Genomic DNA, 13,377 nt, shown 5'->3' on the forward strand with positions numbered 1-13,377 from the left:
CACCTTTACATTCCCATTTCCTTGTGTTCATGCCAACTTCATTGTTGCCACTTCTGCCTGTGCATCTTCCTGAACAAATCTCACAGGTTTTATATTCCTAATTGTCTTTGTGTAAATAATAATGGTAAACACATGCCCATTAAGCACACGTTAAAAAGAAGATATATAACTGAATGTACCTGCTTGATAACCCATTACTTGTTTATATTTTTATTAGTCCAAAGAATACTAAACATTACATACATAATTAGAAGGATTGGTTCCACCTCACCTATGATAAGGAAAATAATTATTTTATTAGAAACAGATTGAATACTGCAAATAAAAAGACTGGCAGCAACTAGTGATGCCCGTGGTGAGGAACTCATTCCCGCAAAGAGTCTACACCTCATCAGACTGACGTAAGACAAACACTTGGCTAACTACAGATCTGAAGAAAGCACAGAAATTCAAGGGTTTTCCTAGCTTTAAACACAAAAAGAGAACTTGGTCTCAAATGCAATATTTTCTAGGTCATCAAGAAACAGGTGTTTTTCATTTAACAATTCCATAAGTAAATAAAACAGCCCCTCATGATAAACATTCAGGCAAAATGACCGAAAACAGTGTCACCTCAACTGTCCCAAAGGTAAGGGAACTATTTAAACTTGCCTACACTTGCTATCTCCACCTTTAAAATCTGCCAGGTAACAACAGGCAAAGAACATTGATAAAAACCAAATCAAACTGACTTCTTAGTTACTTTGATTTTTTCCCGCCTCTTTTAAAGTTGACAAGATTAGTAGATGATGCAAAAATATCTTTCTGTCTCTTCAAACCCCTTGTTGATCTATTTTGTCTTTATTATTTTGTTCTAACAAGCACGCCCCAGCTTCAGGAATTCATCAACCTAAAACACCATTTAGTATCTTCTGTTTTCAGACTAGCTCTTATTAAGATAAACCGTTCAGTGAATAATGCCTATGCCTGTACAGTGTGTGATTAAATACAACTACATTCAGTGTTTTCATGTATGAATTCTGCTTGGGAGAAAAATTGCCATGCTGCTGGACAGCATTTTTGAATATTCTTCCCTATCACAATTATTTATTATTTCTATTAGCTAATGTTGTTTTACTCCTAATTATGGGTAATTAGATGATGAGTTGTCAGCACAATCAATTCACTTAGAAGCTTCTACATTTAATTAACTCAAGATGGTTTTGAACATTTAAATGTCAAAACAACGTTTAGAAAACAGAACATTAATACGTTGTTCATTGAGCTGTACATTATAGAATGTGACTTAAAGAACCAAAGGTTTTGGTGTGATGACAGGTCTCAAATTCTGCTTGTAGAGAGACCAAATTTGCTGTATATTTTGATAGCTTTACTACAATGGCTTTGTGCTTAGCAGGCCACCTGTTACAGAACTTCTGTGCTGATCTGAGAATACCGACTACTTCAGGACTTGGTGGATAATGTAAAAAAACAGCCTTCCCAAAACCAGCATTTAGGGAAGCTGCAATGTCAACCTCCATCCATTTTAATGGCTCCAGCATGGGGATGGGTCCTCTCAAGAAAATGGAAAGGAAAGGTGGAGTCAGACCATCATCAGCTGAAGAAAGGCTCTAGACAGAGGAAGGTGTATGATGGCAAGGCCATCACTTCCATGCTTGTTTTCGACTATGTGATAAGAAACTATAAATATGCCCATTTCTGGTTTTTTTACCCTGTTCTGAAAAAGGATGATGAGAGCAAATAAAGACAAGACTCATAGGAAGTTTCAGAGAAAGAAAGAATCTGCCCCACCCACAGATTTTTATTTAATATTACTATTGCTGAAAAAGCACCCCTCAAAGCCTGACAAACTGTTATAGCTGCTGAAACTTTTTGATATTTACAATGAAGTTCTTCTTTCCAAAATAATCATCAACTGAGCATCCTAACATTAAAGTTCTCTTATTTAACATATGAAACCGTAACATGATCTTAAAAAGCTTAGCAACTGCTGAACATGTTAGTGGAGTTTTCCATGCCTGGCAAGAGTCTCGGTCTGTCTCTCTCCTCAAGGATGTACAATTGCAGTGGAAGAAATGGTGAAGGATGCCAGAGCAGCCAGCAAGGACATCATTCTATTGTTCATGAAGAATAGATGTAATCAGGGGTATGGCTCTGGGGGCCCTTATGAGGTCTCCTGGAGATGAACAGAGCAAGGGTGGGAGAAGAGTTCACGACCCATCATGGTTTTGAAAACATACCTGGAAATGTCTTCCTTTCCTGTGACTATACCAAGCTTGCAAGGTATTAAACCCAGGCTGGCAAATTCTAAGAGTTAATCCTTATTCTCACAGTGACCACATGTAAGGGTTTTCGTACCAGAAAACCTGCCAGAGGGAAACTGAGATGTTTGAGATAATATCTGACAAGGAGTTATGTTTTTCTCTTATCGCCAGGACGTTTGGAAAGTGGTTTGGAAAGGCTTGAGAGCTTCAGGCCGTGCTCAAAGCCAGCAAGATCACAGCACAAAGGCAGATTCTTGCCCTATGAGCTTTAGGGCTACACATTAAAAAATGGTGGCTTAAAAGCTGTTTTTTACAGTACAAAAACTATAATTGTAAATTTCTCTGCTGAAGATTCAGAGTTGATGGAATCCATCCTGCTCTAGTGAAATTTTAAATGGTTCTCCATGGTCAGAACTTCTGGCTTCAGGAAAGGCCTTTGTGACAGAACCTAATCTATGGTCATCTTCAGTCAATACATGCATTTGCTTAAATTTCTTACAAAATTCCCATGCCCATCCAGACTCAGCTTTACAATGCTGAACAAAGAAGCAAAACTAAAAACCAAGTCACCAGGTATATTTCCAGCAGTAAGTCAAGTCATACATATTTCAATTCACATGGCATTTGCTCTTTCACTGAAAACATCTCTGAAAGTTAGCCTGCTTTTCACTCTGACAAGCTGTCATTGCTTCTAGTAACACATTTTTGTTTCAATGTTGGGAGACTTTTCATTACCTTCTGTATCAGAAGAACTGTTTTCTACAGTACATATCCCAAAGGCCCGAGTGAAAGAATGCTGCCTGCTTGCTTTAGTACCAAAGGCAGAACTTGAGAGTCAGCACAAATGACAATAAAAAGAAATTACTGAGAATTTGGGGGTGTCTCATACCAAGCAGACAGAATAACTTTAAGGCCTATAAAATAAACACAATTTCCTTCTGTTGTACAGTAGGCATTATTCATTACCAGTATGGTTTTGTTGTGGCTGTGCTGCGTTTTGGTACTGAACATCAACAACATGACAGAAATGTTTCAGCCTTTCTATTCTCTTTCTACAAATGTGAATGTAACAGTAAAGCCAAATGACAGGTACTCCCACACTTGCTGGTATTCCATCAGTCAGGCACAGTCTGAACAGCATGGGGGCCAGATGAAGCTGCGTAAGCCAGCACCTATTAGCTGCTTCCTTTGATTCTCCTGCTACTGCTCAGACACAGGGCAGGATGTTGCAGAGGATAAGCAGCACTAAAAACAGACAAAAAAATTATTATCCCAAACAAAGGTCAATAAGGCACTCTGAAGACCTTCTCTGTTTCATTTTCTGGTTTTTAGAACAAACTGTCCTGTCAAGATCTCAATGGTTTCTCTGAGCCTGAAAGATAATTCAAGATCTCTGTACAGTTTGAGAAAGTTTTTAAAAATGCAGCACGCAGTGCAGCAGTTTGAAGGCTCTCCTACAAGACTGAAAGATAAAGAAGTAAAGTAATCATGATGAATGCCTTTTCCTGCTCTTGTTCTCTTTCTTTCCATTCCTAAATTCCTTTCTTTTGCCAACCAGAAGATACAATTTTCAAATTCATTTTACAAAGTTAATGTTAGGCTACGGCAGGATTGGGGATGCTACTTCCTCAAACTAACAATTCTTTACATGTTATTTTCTGTCCTTGAGAGTGTCCAGAATAAGCTGGGGCAGTGAGATCAGTTTGTGGCTGATATGTTCATGACTGTGCATTTCTTTTCCTCATGATAGTTCCATTACAGATTCTGACTTGCAAACCCACTGTTTTCAAATGAATGAATTCAGAAAGTTAAAATGCATGTCCTACAGGCTAGCAGTGAATCTGTACACATACACACGAACACAAATAGAGGAAGTCTTGGGCAACTCAGTGAAGTTTCTGGCTGTGTGCTCTTTGAAGTTTTATGCTGCATAGTTGGACATGCCAAAAGCTGAACTTTCGGTAAGACTGAAGTAAATTAAGAATAAATGCAGAAATTCTCAGAGGTTGATATGCGACGTGGAGAGCCTTAAATGGCCAATGAATTTCAGCTTGCAGAGTCACTATGCCATAATTGCATGGTTATGAACTTTTATTAGTTGATTGCTCCCTTCCAACCTGCCCATTTTTTAAATCATCACAGGCCTTTCTCTGCTCACACTGAAGCCAAAGGCTGTGTTCCAACTGCTGCTCCTGGCACGTGGGGCAGGGCCGCAACCCACAGTGCACACTGCAAGCAGAGGAAAGGTCTGTGAAGAAAGGAGTCCTGCTTCTCCCACTGAAAACCCACACGTAAAATAGTCCTTTTTTTTCTGTCAGGGATGTCCTGGGTGCTAATGTATTTCCTAAGTGAGTTTTCTGGAAACTGTGCATAGAGAATTACTAGCAGATTGATTTCCCAACCACATAAAAGTCAGCCTACATTTGAGCTGGTCACAATGGTGCAGGCTTGACAGAGTCCAGCTAAGGCAGAAAACCCCCTTCAATTTTGAGGCATGTTTGGACAGCTTTGACTGTGTTTCTCTAACCTATATATTTGACTGAAATAATCCTTCAGGCAGGCAGCAATTTTTCTTCTATAACAGAGACATAGAGTCCTGATCTCAACTGAAATATTTTCAATCTTTCAGAATATAACCACATGCATAAGTAATAACTGGGATATGTTTTAGCATTTCCCTCATCTCAGTATAGTATATATATAAGTGGCATCAAAATACTGGATATTTCTGCTCTGCAATACTTATGTAAATCACTCCTATTTTGGACACAGTTCTCTGTTCGCACCAGCATTTGTGGCTTGCAAAAGGCATTATTCTACGCTTACGCTTTGCATTCCTACTGGAATTATAATTCTGAGAAATCGTCGCAGCCATCTAAAGGGGCTTGTGCATGAAGCTCCAGCTCCCTTGAACACTGTTTAAGCCAGAATGACTAATGGTCTTTTTCAAGGATGACTAGATTTATATATCTTCCCCCTGGACTCAATGCTCCCATGCAGCCAAGAAACCTTTTATTAAAATGCTAGCAATATAGTTACATTTTACTCTCAATGCCTGCAGACCAAAGATTTCTACAGAGTAGAATACTTCCCAGCAGATCAAACTGCAAAAACAGCAAAACAGGAATGACTGAGAATCACACCAATCTCACAGAAAACTGGCACTGCATTTCCAAAACTAAATTCCAGTTCCAACCCTTTCATTCCCACAATCAAATACAGGTGCAGCTGTACGACAGTAATCAATGGCGGATAGAGACACATGTGCAACTATCCAATTTGCAAACAAAGAACGCACATGTCAGTAGCATGGACGACCACATCTTCACTTCAAAGAGTTTAGGACTGGATTTTGGCAGGCAAAAACATACATGTGTTTGGGAGGCTCAACAGTGCAAGAAACGATCGTATGCTCGCTAATCAAAATCCAGCAGAGGCTTTCTTTGACAATTTGGCCCTTAATATTAAGCAGTGCCTGGGGGCTGATTAAAATTGACCTCTCCGGGGCATAGATCATGCAACACTAAGAAAACAAGCTGAAGAAACAGAAGCAAAGACTGCTGTTCTCTGCATCTTTATTGGTATGAAAACTCTTAAGACGCCAAACAAGGGGGCTGTTCAGGGGGGAGACGTTAATATCTGAGGAGGGAGATCAAAAGCAGCTAACGTTCCTGGCACTGCATTGTGGCATGTGTATCTTTATACTTTTAAACTTACAGTTAAAAAAAAAAAAAAGGAAAAAAGAAAATGAAAAAAAAAAGCAAAAAGGGGAAAGAAACATTTCTTTGTTAAATCAAATATTGCCACATGTTACTCATTTTAAGTTTGCTGTCCTAAGATCCAACTTAATTTAGTCTGCATTGAACATTTCTGATCTGAACATTTAATGTGGCAATGTTTTGCTCTGCCAGGAATATTACCTGAATGTTAAACATGAACTCAACTTATTCATCAGAATATGGCAAGCATGATACCAAAGGTGACTTTGTTTATATTGTCCTCCAACTTCATACCTTACAGCCTGTTTCTTTCATCTTCAAACCTCAGAACACTCAACATTATTGGATGTTACAATGTGGGTAAGAGAACTGGATTTTTTTTTTTTAAAGCATTTTTACTGGGAACTGGAGGGAAGGAAACAGGCTTGTTCAGCATCAAGGAAAAGCACAGAAACATGCAGTAACACATCTGCTCCATTATGAACTGGTAACAGATATGCAAGATAAGGTTGCCCTGGTATGGACGATGCATAAGAAGCTGTGTGCATTACATCTTAATGCTCACAATGCAATTATAGCTTTTTGATTCTGTAAGCAGTTGCTGATTTCAGCCACATCAGAATAAAACCACAACCACCACATATGCATTTTTCATGCAAAACATGGCCACAAAGTCTTTGCAGAACCAGAGCCAAATTCTGATATTAATTACACTGGCAGAACTTTGCAGTAGTACCACATTCAGACACAGCTCTACTGTTCAAAACTGTACCTACAGCAGCAAGATTAGCTCAGAAACTGGTACCTATTCTAGAGAAAGGATCGTACATTGCCATATTACCAGTTTAGGATGATTCCAATGCTGAAAATGCTTGTCCCTCCTCCCCTCAACATCTAAAGGTATCTTGTTGAATCTAAAAGAATAAAACCATTCAAATGCATAGGCAGGTAGATGTAAGACATGTGAAACATCCATTTCAAAAATAACCCAAACCATTGTCTTTCTGAAGTGGCAGAAACATATTACCATTCTTTACTATTTGTCACTGCTTCTAAAGAAATATTAATGTCCTCCCTACTTGCAGATAACTCAGTTTATCACTTAATGAATTCAGATGTTAAATTTTCTTTTACCTTATTAAAGAGTCAGTTCCCTGCTATTATATTGAATTGCTAGCATTTTCACACAGTCACATATCAGAGATCAGGAAAGAAATACCCATCTGTTAATTCACTATCAATAAAATCCAAAGAAGCAAAACAGATTATTGGTACCCAGGCTTTTCAAATCCAGGCCATAGAATCATTCAATATAGTATTGATACTTCCCATCAAAATACTCCTCTGTGCATTATAAATGTGAGGCTGAAGAAAAAGAAATATTTCAAACTTTATCAGAAGGAGCACCTTTACAGAAAACCCTAACCAAAGCACCCTAATGCCCAAGAGAGCTCCCAGAAATGCTGAACAGAGAGAAGGCTGAACAGGCAACGTGATGCAGACATGCTGATGTTCAAGAGGACAAAATCCAGTGCACTTTTCATGACCCAAAAATCTGAGCCCCCAATCTGAGTGCCAGGCTGATCCAGGAAGGTGTTTTCATGACAGTGAAATTTCCTAAAACTTGCAGCTCTAAAATGTGGTGTTATTTGGAGATTGATAGCAAGCTGTTCAAAAGCATCAGGTACTGGACTAACTCTGCTTTTGCAATCTTCGCTCTGATTTTGGTGACAGCAGAATTACACCTCAGCTCCCCTCAAAGAGTACTCCATTGATGACAATTTAGAACATCAGGCCTATATTTTAAGTGCATGTATTAGCAGATCCCACAGTTACATTTCTCCTCAGTCACACTTTGTGTAAGTAGTTAGTGACCTCAGCAGTTCTATTCATTCAAAGGCCTCCATTTTTAAAATTTTACAGATACAGCTACTTTAAGTCTAATAATTACAAAGATTTTTTTTCAGTGACACACAGACATATACACAAGTGCGTTAATTGACAGAGTACCTTACCTCCATAATGCATTCTTATGTTTCATATACAGGTAAGCTTCAAGAGTGCATTTCTTAATCCAATGAAATATTTATCAGATCTGAGATCTAAAGTGTACATATTCAATTTTTTATGCACACCTTTACATGATTCATGAAATTCACTCATAATGTGAGTTCTTTTCATTAAATTTTGTTTTCATGTATCATTGTTACTTTTTTTTTTTACTACTAGATTTATATTGAACTGACAAATATCATTCAGATATCTTTGAACAAAGTAGCTCTTACCTTTTGATAGAAGTCATGAAGCTCTAACTCCTGTGGTAGGTTTCTCTGTAAATAAACAAACCAAATAAAAGAACTAAACTCAGGCTAATGTTAAATCTGCTGCGAAAAACAATGTGTTACATTATGTGAGTTAGTTTCTTTATCAAAGTTTATGAATATGTTAAAAGACGGCCACTGCTACATGGACTAAGAATGATTAAAAAGAGTAATCTGAATGGATATAGAAATCCACCATCACATTTAATCCAAAATGGATTTTGGACTGAAGATCATTTGGTTTCTCAATCAAATTTGTGCTCTCATACATCTTAGAGGGCAGATGGGTTTTCAATCAAAATCAAGCTCCTGTAAACCAAAATTTACTCTTGCATTACAGGTACAAGGGAGTATGACCTACTGGTGAGGAACAGTCGAGACATTTGTGTTGTGGTTCGTGTGATTGCTTTGTAACCATTTTATTGAGCACAGCATTGAGGGTGGACTTCGGGCACTGGAGCACAGAGGACTGTGAGCTCTGCTTCTCCAGCAGCAGTAACTGCTCCAAAGCCGGACCTTTGGCTGCACATCCCTCTGTGCTGCTCAGGGCCTTCCAGCAGCACTCGGTGAGGGTGCTGAGAAGTGCCTTTCCTCATTCAACAAATACTCCTGGGCCTGCCTCAGGAAACAGCTACCCAACACTTTGGAAAACCGGGCTTGATTTGAAAGTCACACAGGAACACATTTTATTTCTCTAGGAAACAGGTAAATGTCACAACACATTGATACCCTGCAAGCCAGATACAAAGACATCTCACTGTTTGGCCAGCATTCTCCAGAGTGCAAAGAATTTATTTATGGAAACTACCGAATAGACAGTTGGCCTCCCTCCTCACTTCTTCTGTATTGCCTTTTTTCATTTTTTTTGGAAACACAGATTTAGGTCCTACAGACTAACATATCTTTTCAGGTACTCTCAACTCACACAGACTGCACAGGAGACACGGGCTTGACACTTTGTATAACCTCCCCTCAGAAATGGGACTAACAAAGAAAAGTTTACAAAGTCATTTTTCAAACTCGGCTAAACAGCACAGGACTGCTGATATTACATTACAGAGTCACAAAATCATAGAGAAAATATTTTAGCTTTCTAAATAATTTGAGGCACAAAATTGCACTACTTAATGCTAACTGCACACTGTGTTTATTTTTCTTATGAGAAGAAATACTTTTAAGTACTAACCCCAGCTACTGACCCTTTACATGAACTAATTCCTCAATGAACATCACTTTTTCTTTCCCTTAGTTTCAGTCAGAGGAAAAGAAAATCCAAACACTATTCCTTTTTCCTCAATCGTTAAGATCAACATTTGCTCAAACGCAAGTTATAGGGAGAAGACAGAATGTCTCTACTGAGAAAATGGGGATAGGAAATATTTCTTAGGCTGGAAATTAATTGCTGATCAAAACCAGCAAAAGGATTCTGGCTTTAATATTAACTTCTATGTAAAGAAATATTGTACACATGTATATACACAATGTGTATAGCTTTATATGTTTTATACATTTGTTCCACTATATACAGTAGTTAACTAGCTGAGATCAAGATTTTATTTTTCCTTGAAAAAGTTGTTGTCATAAAGACTACAAACTATTATTCTGATAATCCCAGTAACAGGGCTATCTGTGCAGTCAGCAATTTCAGCTCTGTTTATGGTTCAGAACACATAGAGTATTTTTGCAATTAAAACGTAACAAAAAAGGAGACTAGTTTAATAGCTGAAACCACTGTAAAAACTAAGGTCAACTACTTGAAAGAACAAAAAGTGACTGCAAGATTAGTTTCCCTTGAAGTTTTCCTCTAGAGCCTTGTAATCTGGCATGCCAAGCAATGCACTCACTTCTGAGAAACTGCTCCAAAACACCAGAATTTTCAGCTGTAGAACGTCACTAAACCTTCATAAAACACAGTCTCATACTACTATTATTTACATTGTTGAGTTAATTGTTGCTTCTAGAGATGTTTAAAAAAAATTAAAATAGCTTAATTTTTCAGTAGTTTAATTTCTCCGCTTGGTCAGGATTTCCCAAATGTGCACAAAAGCTTCTTGTTATCTGTAGAAAATGGCCATAAGCCTACTGACTTTCAATGGCAAAGGGAATGCTCTCCCTCTCAGGAACATTAAATAATACTTGGGTAGAAAGCTTGTCCTGAACTTCTACTCAGAGACTAGAAAACTACATTAGTCTAGAAAAAAGCATTCCTCCAGCTGAGCATGCATGCCTGTGGCTGGACTAAACTCCTTCCTCAATTAAATTATATCAGTGTTGATAGCTCAATCTCCAGGAAACTCTGTCATTATGCCATCAGAGAAAACCGATGTTGACTCCCCCCTGCAGATCTCATTAGTGAGGCCAAAGGTGGGAAGAAAACCTCACTTACTCTTTCAAAAAGAAAGGATCACCACAGAGGTGTCCTTTGTGTGAAAGTACAGCCTGGTGTGTAAGTCATGTTTTAGATTCATTTAAAAAAATGAACAAATTCAACAAGAGATGCTGCCACTCTCCTGCTAGTTCAAAGCGAAAAAAGCACTTAAACAATTCATGGTTTATAACAAGGCAGATCACAAAGAATAAAAGAAAATAAATGTTACATAAATCATGTAATCTCTTTCCCAATGCAGTTCATTAACAGCTTCAAAAATAAATCAAATAACATTGCCAAATAAAAAAGCCTGAGATAATTAGATTTGTAAAGCGAACTTATTGTGCTAGCATTCCAAGGCTTCTTGAAAAGCACACCAACACATTTCTGGCTCGGAGCATTACTAGAATAATTTTCCTTTGAAAAATTACTTCATGCAAAAGTATCCTCTCCAGAGCAGCTCCAAACACTGCTCCATGCTGCATTTTGTCTTTCCCAGTTCTAAGACCAAATGTTCAAACTAAGTATCCCAAGTAAACCAGGAGAGCTGAGCATGTGAAGTGGCCGGGGCACAGAACCCTGGGCAGGCCACATTCCTTCCACAGCAGCCCAGGAAGGCAGAGAGCACAGATTTTCTGCTCTCACTTATCCTGGAAAAGGGAACTGTGCAGCAAGTGAAAGCTGCTGGACTCGACACTTACAGCCCTGGAGATTACAGATCTGCTTTGGGGTTTTTTGTACTTTAAAGTCATAGCAGATTCTTACAAGTTCAGTAGAACTGCGAGGAAGAGAAGCTTAGATATGCCTCAACGAGCAGCTATACACTTCAGCAAGTTGCTACACCCCGTGCACTATATAATATTTATGCACCTTAGCATTTTTTTACTTCTTAGAAATTTCTACCAAAGAAATTTTTATCAATTTTCCTGCAACTTCCCAAATCTTCTTTGATATTTAGCTGCAAAAAGAACCTCTTTTTCTTTTTTTTTCTTTTTTTTTTTTTTTTTTTTGCTGAATAAGTACCAGCCTAGTCTGTGTAAACAAGTATTTCCAAGAGATGAAGCAGTTTTAAAAATCATCACAACATCAACTCAACTTTCATATGCTGGGCAGAGAGTTAGAAGTCATGGCACAGAATGTGGACTAACACGTCAAGCCACGGGTTCAGGAACTTCTCTGAGACCACTTGAAAATCCTTCATGCTTTTGTCTACTTTGTCTGTGAGGTGAGATGAGGTGAGATGACACCACTGCTATTTCACAAATCTGAAGGAATGGTCAAATATTACAAAAATGGGATCTCTGGTGAATATGTAACATACACAAGTGATATAAAATAGTAAGAAAATAAAGTATGCAAAAAAAATGCAAAAACGAGCCTAGAACAACCAGAGCCAGGAGAGCAGAAACAGATGGAAAATGCGATTCAGAGACTAGAAAAGGTAACAATAAGTTCTCCCTGGAGAGAGAGCCTATAAACCTAATCACAAGACTTCCTTGGAGAAAAACTGCAGATAGCCAAATGAAAACAAAATGAGTTAATCAACTCCAAAAAACCACTAAAAACACAGGAGCAAGTTAAAGATGCAAAGTCCTCCATTGAAACCTATTAACGGTCCTACAGAGTCTCCAAAAACACAACCCAGATCCAGTCTCTGGAACAAGAGATTTTATAGTTCAAGGTGATTAAGAAAACCTACCTCTGCCATGCATAGTCTCAGAGCATGCAAGATAATACTGTGCTGGAAATAAAGCACCAGTAGTGCCAAATGAGCCCAAGAGCCAGCAGGTGTGGCAGAGCTGGCTCTCAGGTGTCCTGCTTTCCAGGACTTGGCCTCACGCTTTGTTGGTTGCCTTTGTACATTGTAAAGTTCTGAGTAACTTGAGTTGCTCAAAATAATGAAAGTTTGTACTTTTCAGACTTTGAGTGCTACAGAATAAAACTGTTGTGCAAGAACGACAAATAATATGAGAATCAATAATTTCCAAACAGCAGACTTGCAAAAGTTGCCATAGAAGGATTCTGTAATGCCTTGTCCTGAGCTGGCTGCATCCATCTCTGAAAGGAGTCACTAACTGGATATCACTGTGTAAGTAACAATTATTCCTGCCCTGGGTTTGAATCTAACATAAGAGCAGAAAAAACACCATGTGATCTAGCAACCAAGCAGTTATGGGTAAGCACTACCTATTAAATGATATTTATAGTCATTCATTAATAATCCACAGGCTGAACTTTGTTCTCTAATTACGTTGGAAATACTTACAGAATCATGAATACAACTGTAGAAATCAGAATGATGCATGAAGACTGAAAAATTCTAGATGCATCATATAAATCACATGCAATACATAAACTGACTACCATGACTGATAACCTTATATTTAGCAGTTAAAACTATTGCTCTTGACTTGCTTTGCACTTGCTCTCGTGAGAAACAATAGTCTCACAACACTTTTGTACATTCTTTAGTTTTACAGACTAAAGCTGAGACAGATGATAGAATTTCCTTAAGCAAAACACAAAGGTGGAGCCAAGGATGAGCCCAGATGTCTTAATTTTCAATGCAGGAACTATTCCAGACTCCATTCCTTCATTCAGTGTTGAAGATAGATGTTACAAAAATAATTAACACTGCTTTAGGTTTATTTTTTGAATTTCAGTGGAATGATCTTTTTTTAATTTGGTAAGTGAAATGAATACAA

At 38.1% G+C, this 13,377-nt stretch overlaps 1 long non-coding RNA gene across 1 annotated transcript; it reads right to left on the minus strand.

Moving 5' to 3' along the window:
- Nucleotides 1–1,271: 1,271 nt before the first annotated feature.
- On the minus strand, nucleotides 1,272–12,438 carry LOC136295859 (uncharacterized). Its single transcript, XR_010722816.1, has 4 exons — nucleotides 12,372–12,438; nucleotides 8,269–8,313; nucleotides 6,825–6,897; nucleotides 1,272–2,176 (listed from the first exon to the last, which is right to left on the minus strand). It is a non-coding gene; the product is annotated as an uncharacterized lncRNA (long non-coding RNA).
- Between the last annotated feature and the right edge of the window lie 939 nt (nucleotides 12,439–13,377).

The sequence above is a fragment of the Chamaea fasciata genome, unplaced genomic scaffold (assembly GCF_029207755.1).
Source record: "Chamaea fasciata isolate MVZ Bird 193981 ecotype frontalis unplaced genomic scaffold, bChaFas1.0.hap1 SCAF_12, whole genome shotgun sequence".
NCBI lineage: Eukaryota > Metazoa > Chordata > Aves > Passeriformes > Sylviidae > Chamaea > Chamaea fasciata.